At 44.6% G+C, this 12,271-nt stretch overlaps 1 protein-coding gene across 1 annotated transcript in view; it reads left to right on the top strand.

The window, feature by feature from the left end:
- Positions 1-11,528: 11,528 nt before the first annotated feature.
- slc7a1.L (solute carrier family 7 (cationic amino acid transporter, y+ system), member 1 L homeolog) overlaps positions 11,529-12,271 on the top strand; it is a 34,098-nt gene continuing 33,355 nt past the window's right edge. The window contains exon 1 of the mRNA XM_018247701.2: positions 11,529-11,993. The gene's annotated coding sequence lies outside the window, so the exon portion shown is untranslated. The remainder of the gene's footprint in view (positions 11,994-12,271) is intronic.

A 12,271-nucleotide genomic window follows, 5' to 3' on the forward strand; every position in this document is an offset into this window, starting at 1 on the left:
CGGAGTGCTCTGCCGAAATGGTTGATTTGCTTATTGCGTTCTTCTTAGTGATGGACTCGGGGCAGCGGCACCCGGGTCACAGCGGTGTTGGGGTAAGACTCATTTTGTATTTACCTAGATACGTGTCCTGTATGTGGGGGCATCGGGTGGATTGTACCGGCTCCAAGGTTCAAACGAGGGGTCCGGGGCGGGAGCCACCCAGGGGAAAAGTGCTTAACGGTGACCAGCACTCAGCTTCTAATGACAATTAAAAATTAGAGTCAGATCCCAAATTTTGTATATATAGCCACGGTGAAGCCCGGCAGTAGCACTGGATGTATATGCTTTGTTGCATAAGTGTTTACACGTTCTTGTACTTCCTCCATCGGTGTTTTGACAAGTCTTTGTTGATTTTTTTGTCATGTAAATCAGCAGTCCCCAACCTTTTTTGGCCCAGGCACCGGTGTAAAGGAAATATTTTTGTAAGAACCGGGGGTGGTCGGGGGGGAGGGGGTCGGGAGGTGGTCAGGGACACCGGCATCCAATTCGACGCACCAGCATCCAATTCGCCGCACCAGCGTTAATTGTGGACTAGGCTCGCCGGCCTTCTTCAGGACTGTCCGGTGGTTGGGGACCCCTGATGTAAATGATCTTTTAATTGAAGTTTATTGCTCTTCTTGTGGTTTATCATAGGAGCTGTAACAATGCATAACCTTTGTCTCACCCTTAAGCTGGCCATAGATGTTTAAAAGATCCGATCCTCATCGTGAGACCACGATTTTCTCAGAACAATCGTACGATCGTATGAATTGACCGTCAACTAAAAGACCAATTTACCAGGAAAACAAAGGGGAGCTGCCTGCTTGGCCCTGCAAACATAGATAGATTGCACTGGGACCGACAAAGATTTTTTGACCTGGCCGATCAATTTCCCGACAGATGTCGGCCGAAGAATCGTAAGATGTTCGATCGTTCGACTCCCACTAACCGCACGATAATTTCGAAGGATTGGTCGGACTTCGCTAAAATTGGTCGTTCGAAAAGAAGAATCGTCGCGTCTATGGGGAGCTTTAGTCTTGCACTTCAAAGTTGGTAGTTGCAGCCAGACTAATTATCAGGCAGATGCACTGGGATGGGCCGGATTCCACTAGGGAACTGCCCTGTTTGTACCAAGCCTGCCATGTCCATAAGTAAGTCCCCTAAACAATAACTGCCTGGGACACAATAGGGGTAATGCGCATGGTTTGCTCTCAGCAAATACAGCAAATATTTTCAAACAGTAACACCTGCTGATTGGTTGCTATGGGTTATAGAACTAAAGAAAACTTTGAAGGGAAGTTCACTATTAAATATACTCTTGCTGTACGTTGTAGTCATAAGCCTAAGGCAAGCTGCCCACAGAAAGTGACAAGTGGGGAGGAGGTGGGGGCATTGTAGTTGGTGAAGATGAATTCTGTGATTTTCCAGGACCCTGGACTAGGGATAGACAGAAGGGGTACAGGACTAGTGCCCCCTCCAGCGCTATGCTCTAGGCACATGCTCCTTCTGCCTAAGCCTAACCCTAGTTCAGGACCTAGTAGTAGTAGTATAGATGGACCTCTTTGAAGCAACATTTCTTTTTTGATGTTTTTTCAAAATATTAGCTTTCCTATTTTCTCTATTTCTGGCCAGTAACTAAATTGTTGGGGTCATTGACCCCCAGCAACCAAGAAAAAGAATATTAAAGAATCTTACCAAACTGGTATATATTTAAGTAAATATTGCCTTTTTACATCTCTTGCCTTGAGCCACCATTTTGTGATGGTCTGTGTGCTGCCTCAGAGATCACCTGACCAGAAATACTGCAACCTCTGAAAGCAAAAGACACAACTCTGTCTGTTAATTGGCTCATGTGACCTAACATGTATGGTTTGTTTGTGTTCACTGTGAATCATACGATCCCAGGGGGCGGCCCTTATTATTTAAAATTTCAGTTTTCTATTTAGGATTTCCCAATGGCACATACTACTAAAAGGTTAGATTATTATGAAAATGGTTTATTTACATGAAGCAGGGTTTTACATATGAGATGTCTTTTTATAGAGACCTACATTGTTTGAGGGGTTTAGTTTTCCTTTTAGGATGGAAAAGACATGCTCTTGATATTAAGCAGTCCATGATAAAAGACAACAATTCAGTCCTCCCAGGCCAAGTCAGCATCTTAATGGAGTTTATATGGGGCCTGCCTGACCAATATCTGGCCTAGAATTATCTGGATATCTATCTGGTAGGTCTGGAACGCTCAGGGCTGGAACTAGGGGTAGGCAGAGTAGGCACATGCCTAGGGCGCAAAGCTGGGGGGGCGCCAGGCACATACCTCCTCTGTCGCCTACCCCAAGTCCGGTTCCCGAATGTCCGGTTGTTTTTTTCGATTCTGCGCATGCGTGAAAACTCCATTTCGCGCATGCGCACGTGAGTGCAGGTATGCGCATGCGCACGCGAGTGCAGATTCATGCACGCGAGCTCAGATTCGCGCATGCGCAGATTCACGCAGGCGCCGCTACTGCCCGGCTTGCCTAGGGCGCCTGCCCAGCGAGGCCCGCCTCTGGGAACGCTCTACAGGCCTTATGAATGATCCAATTGTTGGCCTGGGCTAATTTTTAAAACCACATTTTGTCCCAGCATACGGCTGTCCAAACTGTGCCAAATGAGCAGATCTCAATATTTATCAAATTAAGTTCCAGAAAGCTTTAGACTACAGTCAAGGCCCAATACATTACAAATAGATGTCTGATTGAAGGAAAGGCTTGCAGCACTTGGTGGTACCAAATGTTAGGCACCCCCAAGTGATTGTATTGACTTACTTGAAACCCTGGGCCGGTGCTTCTATCAGCAGAAAACTGCACTGGCCCGGGGTTATACCAGTGAGCACCACGGAGGGATCCTCTTCCAGCTTCTTCTTTCTTCACGCAGCTGCACATGCGCAGTAGAACGATAAGATGAACTTTAACTAAAAAGTCGGCTATTTGATTCAACTGCGCATGTGTTTGCCCCAGGAAATTTTGCATCTCACTGCACAGGAACACAATTAACTCTCCTCATTCTTCTCTATGGGGACTGTACCCACAGGAGTGCACTGGGAAACCAAACACATATAAACACTATATGCAAGGTTAGTGAGATAACGATAAGCTTTATGGATTGGTGTTTTTAGAATCCAAACTAGGTCTGGTTGTGCCAGTATAATATCCATTGTAATAAGCAATAAAATGCTAGAAGGAATGAAATATTACATCCTATTTACCCCGGACAGTCCGTTGCTCTATGAAATGTAAGTCAAGTGTTCATGTTATTGGCCCCACTGGGGCAATACTTCAGTGTTTAGTAAAGGTATATCTCATCAGAAAACAAAGCAATCAAGCACAGATTTCTCTCATGAGCACACTGGATATATTTCATATTTCATTTATGACATCAGTATCAGTAGCTTCAGTACCTTAGCGGTGTTTACATGTAATATCAATGTTTAAAGGAAAACTATACCCCCCAAACAATGTAGGTCTCTATTAAAAGATACTGAGTAAAACAGCTCATGTGTAAAACCCTGCTTCATGTAAATGAACCATTATCATAATAATATACTTTTTTAGTAGTATGTGCCATTGGGTAATCATAAATAGAAAATTGCCATTTTAAAAAATAAGGGCCGCCCTGAGATCGTAAGATTCACTGTGTACACATACAAACCACATGTTAGGTCACATGAGCCAATTAACAGACAGAGTTCTGCCTTTTGCTTCCTCACTTCTTCCTGTTACAGTAAGGGGCAGATTCACTAAGGGTCGAATTTCGAAGTTAAAAATACTTCGAAATTCGACCCTCGAATTGAAATCCTTCGAATATCGAAGTCGAAGGATTTAGCGCTAATCCTGCGATCGATCGATCGAAGGATTTTTCGTTCGATCGAACGATTAAATCCTTCTAATCGAACGATTCGAACGATTTTAATCCAACGATCGAAGGAAAATCCTTCGATCAAAAAAAGGTTAGCAAACCTATGGGGACCTTCCCCATAGGCTAACATTGACTTCGGTAGGTTTTATCTGCCGAAGTAGGGGGTCGAAGTTTTTTTTAAAGGGAAAGTACTTCGACTATCGAATGGTCGAATAGTCGAACGATTTTTACTTCGATTCGTTCGATTTCATTCGAATTCGAACGAATTTAACCAATTCGATGGTCGAAGTACCCAAAAAATACTTCGAAATTCAAATTTTTTTCATTCGAATCCTTCACTCGAAGTTAGTGAATCTGCCCCTTAGTGTTGTAGTATTTCTGGTCAGGTGATCTCTGAGGCAGCACAGATAGAGTCACGAAATGGTGGTTCAAGGCAAGAGATGTAAAAGGGCAATATTTATGTAAATGTATATTCCAGTTTGGTAAGATTCTTTAATATGTCATTCAATTTGATATAAACTATCTGTTGCTTAAGTATTCATTTTGGGGGTATAGTTTTCCTTTAATACTGAAACCCTTCAGCGCCACCAGCTACACTATCAGAGGCAAATAATAAATTCATGGACACAATTACTTTGAAATCATGGGGAAAATGTTGCATTGTAAAAAGCACGTTGAATTAATTCTGCACGCGCCTTCATAAAGGAGTCTTATTATGTGTTGCACTTTTGTAACAGCTCCAGGGGACGACAGCCAGGGTCATCATCAGAAATCACGGGGGGCCCTGTATGACAACATTTTCTGGTCCCCATCCCCACACCATCCAGCCAGACAGACATGAGCAATATAACATTAGCCATAAAAGCCTATTGGTAGCCAGGGTCCTCCCTACAAGGTTAAAAAAAGCATCCGTGGCTCCCCTCCCTACAAGCTAAACAAAATTGGTGGTCAGGTGCCCCATAGAAGATCAGAAAAGAACATTGATGGTCAGGGGTTAAATAAAAAGTTGGGTATGCAGACTTCTTTGTTCTCCTCGGCAATGGCAGCTTCAAGCTCCCTTTGGCAGAGTCGGATGGCTCTTTGGCAACATCTTGCTTTAACTCCTGCTCAAGGGGGGCCTGGCTAATCCAGGAAGTGCAGCATAGCCAGGTCCCCCTTTAAACTTGAAATCAACCCCCCTGTGCCCCACTGATGGTGGCCCTGATCATATCCTTGACTCTGTATCCCTAAAGATCTCCCCAGTAGCTCCTCATCTTCTTTTCTGCTGATTCACTGCACATGCTTTGTGGTCTGTGCTGATGGGCCCGGGACGTGCAGCCGGACCCCCCTACCACCAGCCCTTCTGTACGCAATTTTTTCAGCATCTTCAGTGGTGCATGAGCTGCCAGCGGGGCTTGAGGGGGTGCGGGCCCTGGTCCAATCACACTCCCTGCTCCCCCGGTAGTTCCGCCACTGTTCTGTATAAATACACCAGTAAACCCTCAAAGTAATGTTGCTCTGAGTCCTCTGTCAAAGGAAACACTGCATTTCTTTCCTTCCTCAGCCTATTGTGTACACATGGGCTTCTGTATCAGACTGTATGATATATATATATATATATATCATGTTTTCAGCATACTCCTCCTTGCCCCAGGCGTGAGCATGCTCAGTTTGCTCCTCTCCCTCTCTCCCTCCCTCCCTCCCTTCTCTACTGTAATCTGAGCCCAGAGCTATGAGTGAGCAGGGAGAGACTCAGGCAGGAAGTGATGTCACACCAAGCTAATATGGCAGCTGCTATCCTAAACAAACAGAGAGAGCTTTTAAAACAGTTTACTCAGGTAAGGTAAAGCATTCTACAGCGGTGGGCCCCCGCCGGGCGCGTCAAACGCCGTTGTTGCGCATGTGTGCCGAACGGCTGGGCCGACGGGTTTTAGTAGGGGGGCGGGGGGCTGGCGGGGGGCCCCTGGACAGCAGTCCCGGTGGGCCCCGGGCCCCCCAGTCGGACCCTGCACTAACCCCTTGGATGTTGCTCTGAGTGGCCTCAAAGCAGGTGCTTATTTTTCAATTCCAGGCTTGGAGACAAGTTCTGGTTGTATAAAAACCAGATGTACTGCCAAACAGAGCCTCACGTAGGCTACCAGTCCATGTAGGGGCTACCAAACAGCCAATAGCAGCCCTTATTTGACGGCTCCTTCAATGCCGCCCCTCCCTCGCTGGCAGGAACACTAATGCGAAGAGCGCAAATGCGCTCTCTCACAATAGTAAAGCTGAATTTCCGTTTTAAAAAATGAAAAATTTGTCTCTTAAAGGTGCCAGGAGCGGCTTTTTGCCGCCCCTGGAAACCTCTCCTGCGTTGCCGCCTAAGGCGAGTTTCTCAACTTGCCTCATTGGCGGCGCGCCCCTGCAATGCCGCAGGCGATCTTTCATTATAGCCAGCGGAAAACAGGGGGAAGCTGTTTGGGGAGATTAGTCACCCCAAAGAAGAGGCAATTAGTTGCCAGGTGACTAAATCTCCCCCTGAATCGCCAGGTATGTCCTTACCCTTAGATCTACTAGAAAATCATGTAAACAAAAATAAATAAATAAAATAGGCTGGTTTTGCTTCTGATCATTATATCTTAGTTTGGATCAAGTACAAGGTACTGTTTTACTATTACAGAGAAAAAAGTACTTTTTAAAAATGTGGATTATTTGGATGAAATGCGTTCTTTGGCCTTTGCATAGTTCTGAGCTTTCTGGATACTGGGTTTCCAGATAACAGATCCCGTACCTGTATAGTGAATAATGAACGATGGTTAGTGATGTCATTAGTTCTAACTGATGCTTAGGGAGTCTATCACATGAATCCTTATAATAAATCATGTACCTCCTGTTGTAAAATATAACAATATTAGAAGCATTGTTCCATGACCTGTATGACTTGCTTCTCGTGTATTAATTGAATGTATTATAAAAAGTAATGTACTGAACAGGAGGTGAATTTTGGGAGTTTTTTTTTTTTACCATTCCATTCCCCCAGAATGATCTGGCCATATTCATTTTTGCCCTGACCACTACCCCAGCTCAGCCCCAGTATATATTGTAAATCTAGGCTGACAGCCAACCCACCTTAGCAGCTCAATGTGCATCTCCTGGTCTGTCACCCTTTTTTATGTCATCTCATCCTTTCTGCAGTATTTCCGCTTTACTCTAGAGCTGTCATTATTCGTCAACTTTTTCTGTCTTTATTCTCTCCGTGGAGAGACCTTATATATTCTTTAGACAGGCTCAGATATATCAACACACATTAAAGAGTTTAAAATTGCTGTCAACTACAAGAGGTCCTCTGCACTCAACCCATTATCAATATATTTAAGACAGAGACATTTTGTGCATACTGCTACTGAAAAATGCCTTACTATTTAAACAACACAGGGATTGTTTGTCCATATATTGCAATATATTTAAGCTGGCCAACTACGTCAAAGTCATCCCATATCTGGCCAGTCCTACGCTTAATTTTCATCTGATTCATTAAGAATTCAATTGCTTAATTATACATTTTACAAAGGGACTAAGTTTTACCTGCAACTTACTAGCTGCTTTCAAAGCTATAGTCAGGTGATCCCACTGGTGTCTAATAAAAGGGCAGCCAAGTTTGGGAGTTTTACTTTGAAAGCAGCTAGTAAGTTGCAGGTAAAACTTAGTCCCTTTGTAAAATGTATAATTAAGCAATTGAATTCTTAATGAATCAGATGAAAATTAAGCGTAGGACTGGCCAGATATGGGATGACTTTGACGTAGTTGGCCAGCTTAAATATATTGCAATATATGGACAAACAATCCCTGTGTTGTTTAAAGGGTAAGGCATTTTTCAGTAGCAGTATGCACAAAATGTCTCTGTCTTAAATATATTGATAATGGGTTGAGTGCAGAGGACTCTTGTATTTGTCTATGTGTATTTGTCTATGTGTATTTTGTGGTCACAGCCTCATTGCACCCCCGCCTAATGGTTTTAAAAAATAGTGGTGAGCACAACTTTCCCTTGTTTGTTTTATACACACACACACACACACACACACGGGATCCGTTATCCGGAAACCTGTTATCCAGAAAGTGCAGAATTACGGAAAGGCTGTCTCCCATAGACTCCATTATAATCAAATAATCCAAATTTCTTTTTTCTCTATAATAATTAAACAATACCTTGTACTTGATCCCAAATAAGGTATAATTATTCCTTATTGAAAGCAAAACCAGCCTATTGGGTTTATTTAATTTTTATATGATTTTCTAGTAGTCTTAAGGTGTGAAGATCCAAATTACGGAAAGACTCATTATCTGGAAAGCCCCAGGTCCCGAGCATTCTGAAAAATAGGTCCCACTGGACTGGCCCATAGAGGTACTGGGAGGAATGACATTTATTTTTAACTGACGATTGCTGTTAGGGGCAGAACATCGGCTGATTTGTTCTTCTACTTCTTTATTTAAACTTATTTTAGTGGCAGGTCAGGAGATGGGGAAGTCCGATTGTTTGAGGATTCAAACGATCGGATCTTTGATTCTATGGCCAGCTTTATTTAGAGAAGCCTACCCTTATGCTGTTTAGCTACCAAATGCAAAACCATATGCTACATCTCTCACCTGCTTATTTCTGATCATGCCCACTCCTACGCCTTGTGTCTCATTCCCTTCCCTTTTAGATTGTAAGCTCTTTTGCACATGGTCTTTCTCACCTTTTGTACCAGTACTGGTCATTATGTATATAACTCTGTATGTTCTATGTATTGTAAGATATGGGTGTCTAAAGGGCACTATATTGTGTGTATTTCACCAGCATTAAGCTGGTGAAATCAAAACTCCAGGGAACACTGTATTGCTGTAGCTAGTAAGGCAGTCTAAAGTGTGAACCAGCTCAGTAAAAGATGGATTATGGGTCCGTGGAGTGGATGGAAGAGAGGAGGGTGGGATTCCATCCATTGCTCTATGTAAGGTTTTGCAGCTGGCCGAAACTAGGTAGCTAGCTAATTAGTTAATAAAGGATAGTTAAAAGAAGCTGTGGAGCAACACCTCAGGGCTGCTGCTTTCCTATAGAGACCTCCTGGAGTGAAGGAGTGTTATTCTCGAGTTGGAGAGAGGACAAGAGAAACTGCTCCCAGGAGACAAGTGTCTCAAGCGTGCCCAGAGAGGATTCTGGGATTTGTGGTCTGCTGAAAGCCAATGAGTGCTAAACTCTAACGAGAGTAAAGAGAACACCATTGAGGGTGTAAATCGGGACTGTTTATGTTATGTGATTTCCCCATGTGAAGCCAGTGGGCTGAAGATTTGTTTTGTTGTTTTGAAAATAAAAGCCAGCAAAGTGGAAATTTGAACTCTACAAGGTGGTCTCCATTTCTGTGCTGAAATCTGTGCCGGGGCCTTGGGTTTCGCTACCGGAAGCTCACGGTATGTAATTCATGTGATTTCTTTGTAATTTATTTTACAGCGCTGCGCAATGTCAGAAACAGAAGTGCAGTAAATAATCATCAGACCCATTTTGCTTTCAATAGCAATTATTTTTACAAATAGCATTTTACCCAATAAAAATATGTAATGAAAGCAAGTTATATTTCTAAAGTAGTTGGGGGTTTTTTTTTTAAAGGTGGCCATAGACACACAGATCCTATCGTATGATTTTTCGGATCGTGTGTGGCTCTTCAGACTTGCTGACTGCTGTAACATGAATTTGGGCATGAACGTTCTTTTTTTAACTAGGTATCATGTATATGATGCATTTGATGCTCAATGAACCACCCCAGGTTTTAGAAAAGTAGAAAGTATTTTAACAAGCTGTAGTTTAAAGGAGAGGGAAAGGCATGTTATATTTGGGGTGCAAAAAGTTAGGCACCCCAAGTGATTGTATTTACTTACCTGAAACTCCACCTCCTATCGGCAGAAAACTGCACCCGCCTGGGGCTCTTCCAGCAAGCACCACGGAGAGCAATCGGCTTCTTCTTCGAAAACCCAAACCTTAACGGAAAAGCCGGCTATTTTGTTCTACTACGCAATCGTCTTGAATAAAAATCACATTCCTGTTTAAAGGGAACTCCGGCTTCCAAACCAAAATTTGATAAAAGAGTCCCAACACAGAAACCCCTAATATACCCATCACAGTTACCTGTTTCTTGAAAAAGTATAAATAAATGCCTTTTTCTATGCTGAAATCCAGCTGTTTTACTAGTTCTTCTCTTTCTGCATCATTTGAAATCCTGGCAGGGAAGGAGGGACTAAATGGCTGAACCGAATCCTAATTTGCTTATTCAAATTAGGGGCGAGGAGGGAAATTGCGTGACTTTTTGTCACAAAACAAGTGGCAAGTTTGGCCGAATCCAAAATAGTGGATTCGGTTTATCCCTATTGAAATCACAAGTGCAGGGAATTGTGGGGTTTGGAGGATGCAGGCTAATTACAGATGGCTGTTGATACAAAGTAACAGTAGTCAGCCAGCTCAGTAATACGGAACGCATTTTAGGACATCATCAGGACACATTCTCCTGTGTGTGCTCTCAGCCCTCTGTACAAACACTCTCCATCCTCAGCCCTCTGTACAAACACTCTCCATCCTCAGCCCTCTGTACAAACACTCTCCATCCTCGGCCCTCCCTCCTCAGCCCTCAGTACAAACGTTCTCCATCCTCAGCCCTCCCTCCTCAGCCCTCAGTACAAACGCTCTCCATCCTCAGCCCTCTGTACAAACGCTCTCCATCCTCAGCCCTCTGTACAAACACTCTCCATCCTCAGCCCTCTGTACAAACACTCTCCATCCTCAGCCCTCTGTACAAACGCTCTCCATCCTCAGCCCTCCCTCCTCCGTACAAACGCTCTCCATCCTCAGCCCTCCCTCCTCAGCCCTCAGTACAAACGCGCTCCATCCTCAGCCCTCAGTACAAACGCTCTCCATCCTCAGCCCTCCCTCCTCCGTACAAACGCTCTCCATCCTCAGCCCTCCCTCCTCCGTACAAACGTTCTCCATTCTCAGCCTTCCCTCCTCAGCTCTTCCGCCTCAGACCTCGGCTCCTAAGCCAGGCTGATGGCTGAGGGTGGAGGGCTGAGGATGGAGAAAGTTTGTACTGAGGAGGGAGGGCTGAGGATGGAGAAAGTTTGTACTGATGGCTGAGGAGGAAGAGCTGAAGGCTGAGTAGGGAGGACCCAGGACGTAGGTGCAACTGCAGCCTTTCAGGATGAGTGAAAGAAAAAGTACGCAATGCTGCATTTCTCTCAGGGGTGCTTCGCCAATGAGGCAAGTTGAGGCTGTCGCCTGAGGCGGCAGCGCCCCACTAGGTACCAGGGGCAGCAAAAATGCTGCTCCTGGTACTTTAAGAGCGAATTTCCGGGGGGAGGGGGGGCAGCAGAGGGGCCAGGATCGCCCCTGATTCCTCTGCTTTATGAGATCACAAGCAGGAGAGCGATTTCCCCTGAGGATGTCCTAAAATGCTTTCCGTACAGCAAAGTAGTCAGACAGATCAGCAGGAGAGCAGGGGCTGAGGCTTAGGGAGCTGTTCCAAACAATTCCAAATCATGAAAAGTCTGCATATTTTTTAATTGATGTTTATTTCAAAGTTAGTTGAAATTACGTTTACTTTTCAAAACGCTTAAGTTATTTTTTTTGATGAGTTTTATAAAGAAAAGAGACAACCTCTTAAAGGAGTATAAAAGGACTGGCCATTTGAGATGTTCTCAAAAGCAACCGCTGTGCCCTAAAGTATCTTCCTGACATCAGTCAGAGCCGAATGGTCGGATTATAAAGGCTCTGTGAGGTAAATAACGTTTCGCACAATCACTCATCACTTCTCCCAAGCTAATTTACTACTGATGCCTCTAAGGCTTCAGCGCTCAGCGTCTTGTCAAGGTCACGTGTGAGAACGGACGTCCATGTAAGGCTCTGTCAGTCAAGGCCACGCCCTAGCGTGACGTACGCCGGGTACCTGCTCCGAGCAAGCAGCTAGGGAAGACTGACAACAGCTGCCGGAACCGTGTGAGTAACATATTCCACAGCGGAAGGTTCCGTCACGGTTGAGAGAGAGGTTGTGCCACGTGCAGGAGTTCGGCGGTTTCCTCCGCGTCACATTTTCCGCTGCACAAAGGTAATGACAGATGCTGTCTGCTCGCTACTCACTGTCAGCGCTTCGCAATTTGTATGAATGTCTTTAAATTGGTGACGCTGCTCCGCTTTCAGACGTGGAATACGAATAGCGATAATTATTGGCGACAGCGGCGGTATTTTGGGCACAATATTGCCCCCCCACGTGGTATGATGCAATAGCTACTCGCTCTTGGTTTAGTGCAAGTGTGTGGCTCCGCCCCTCCATGTGCCACCGTCTAGTCACGTGTTGCTTTGTGCCCTCGTAGTGAGGATGCTGGG

Source organism: Xenopus laevis, chromosome 2L (genome assembly GCF_017654675.1).
Source record: "Xenopus laevis strain J_2021 chromosome 2L, Xenopus_laevis_v10.1, whole genome shotgun sequence".
In the NCBI taxonomy this organism is placed as follows: Eukaryota; Metazoa; Chordata; class Amphibia; order Anura; family Pipidae; genus Xenopus; species Xenopus laevis.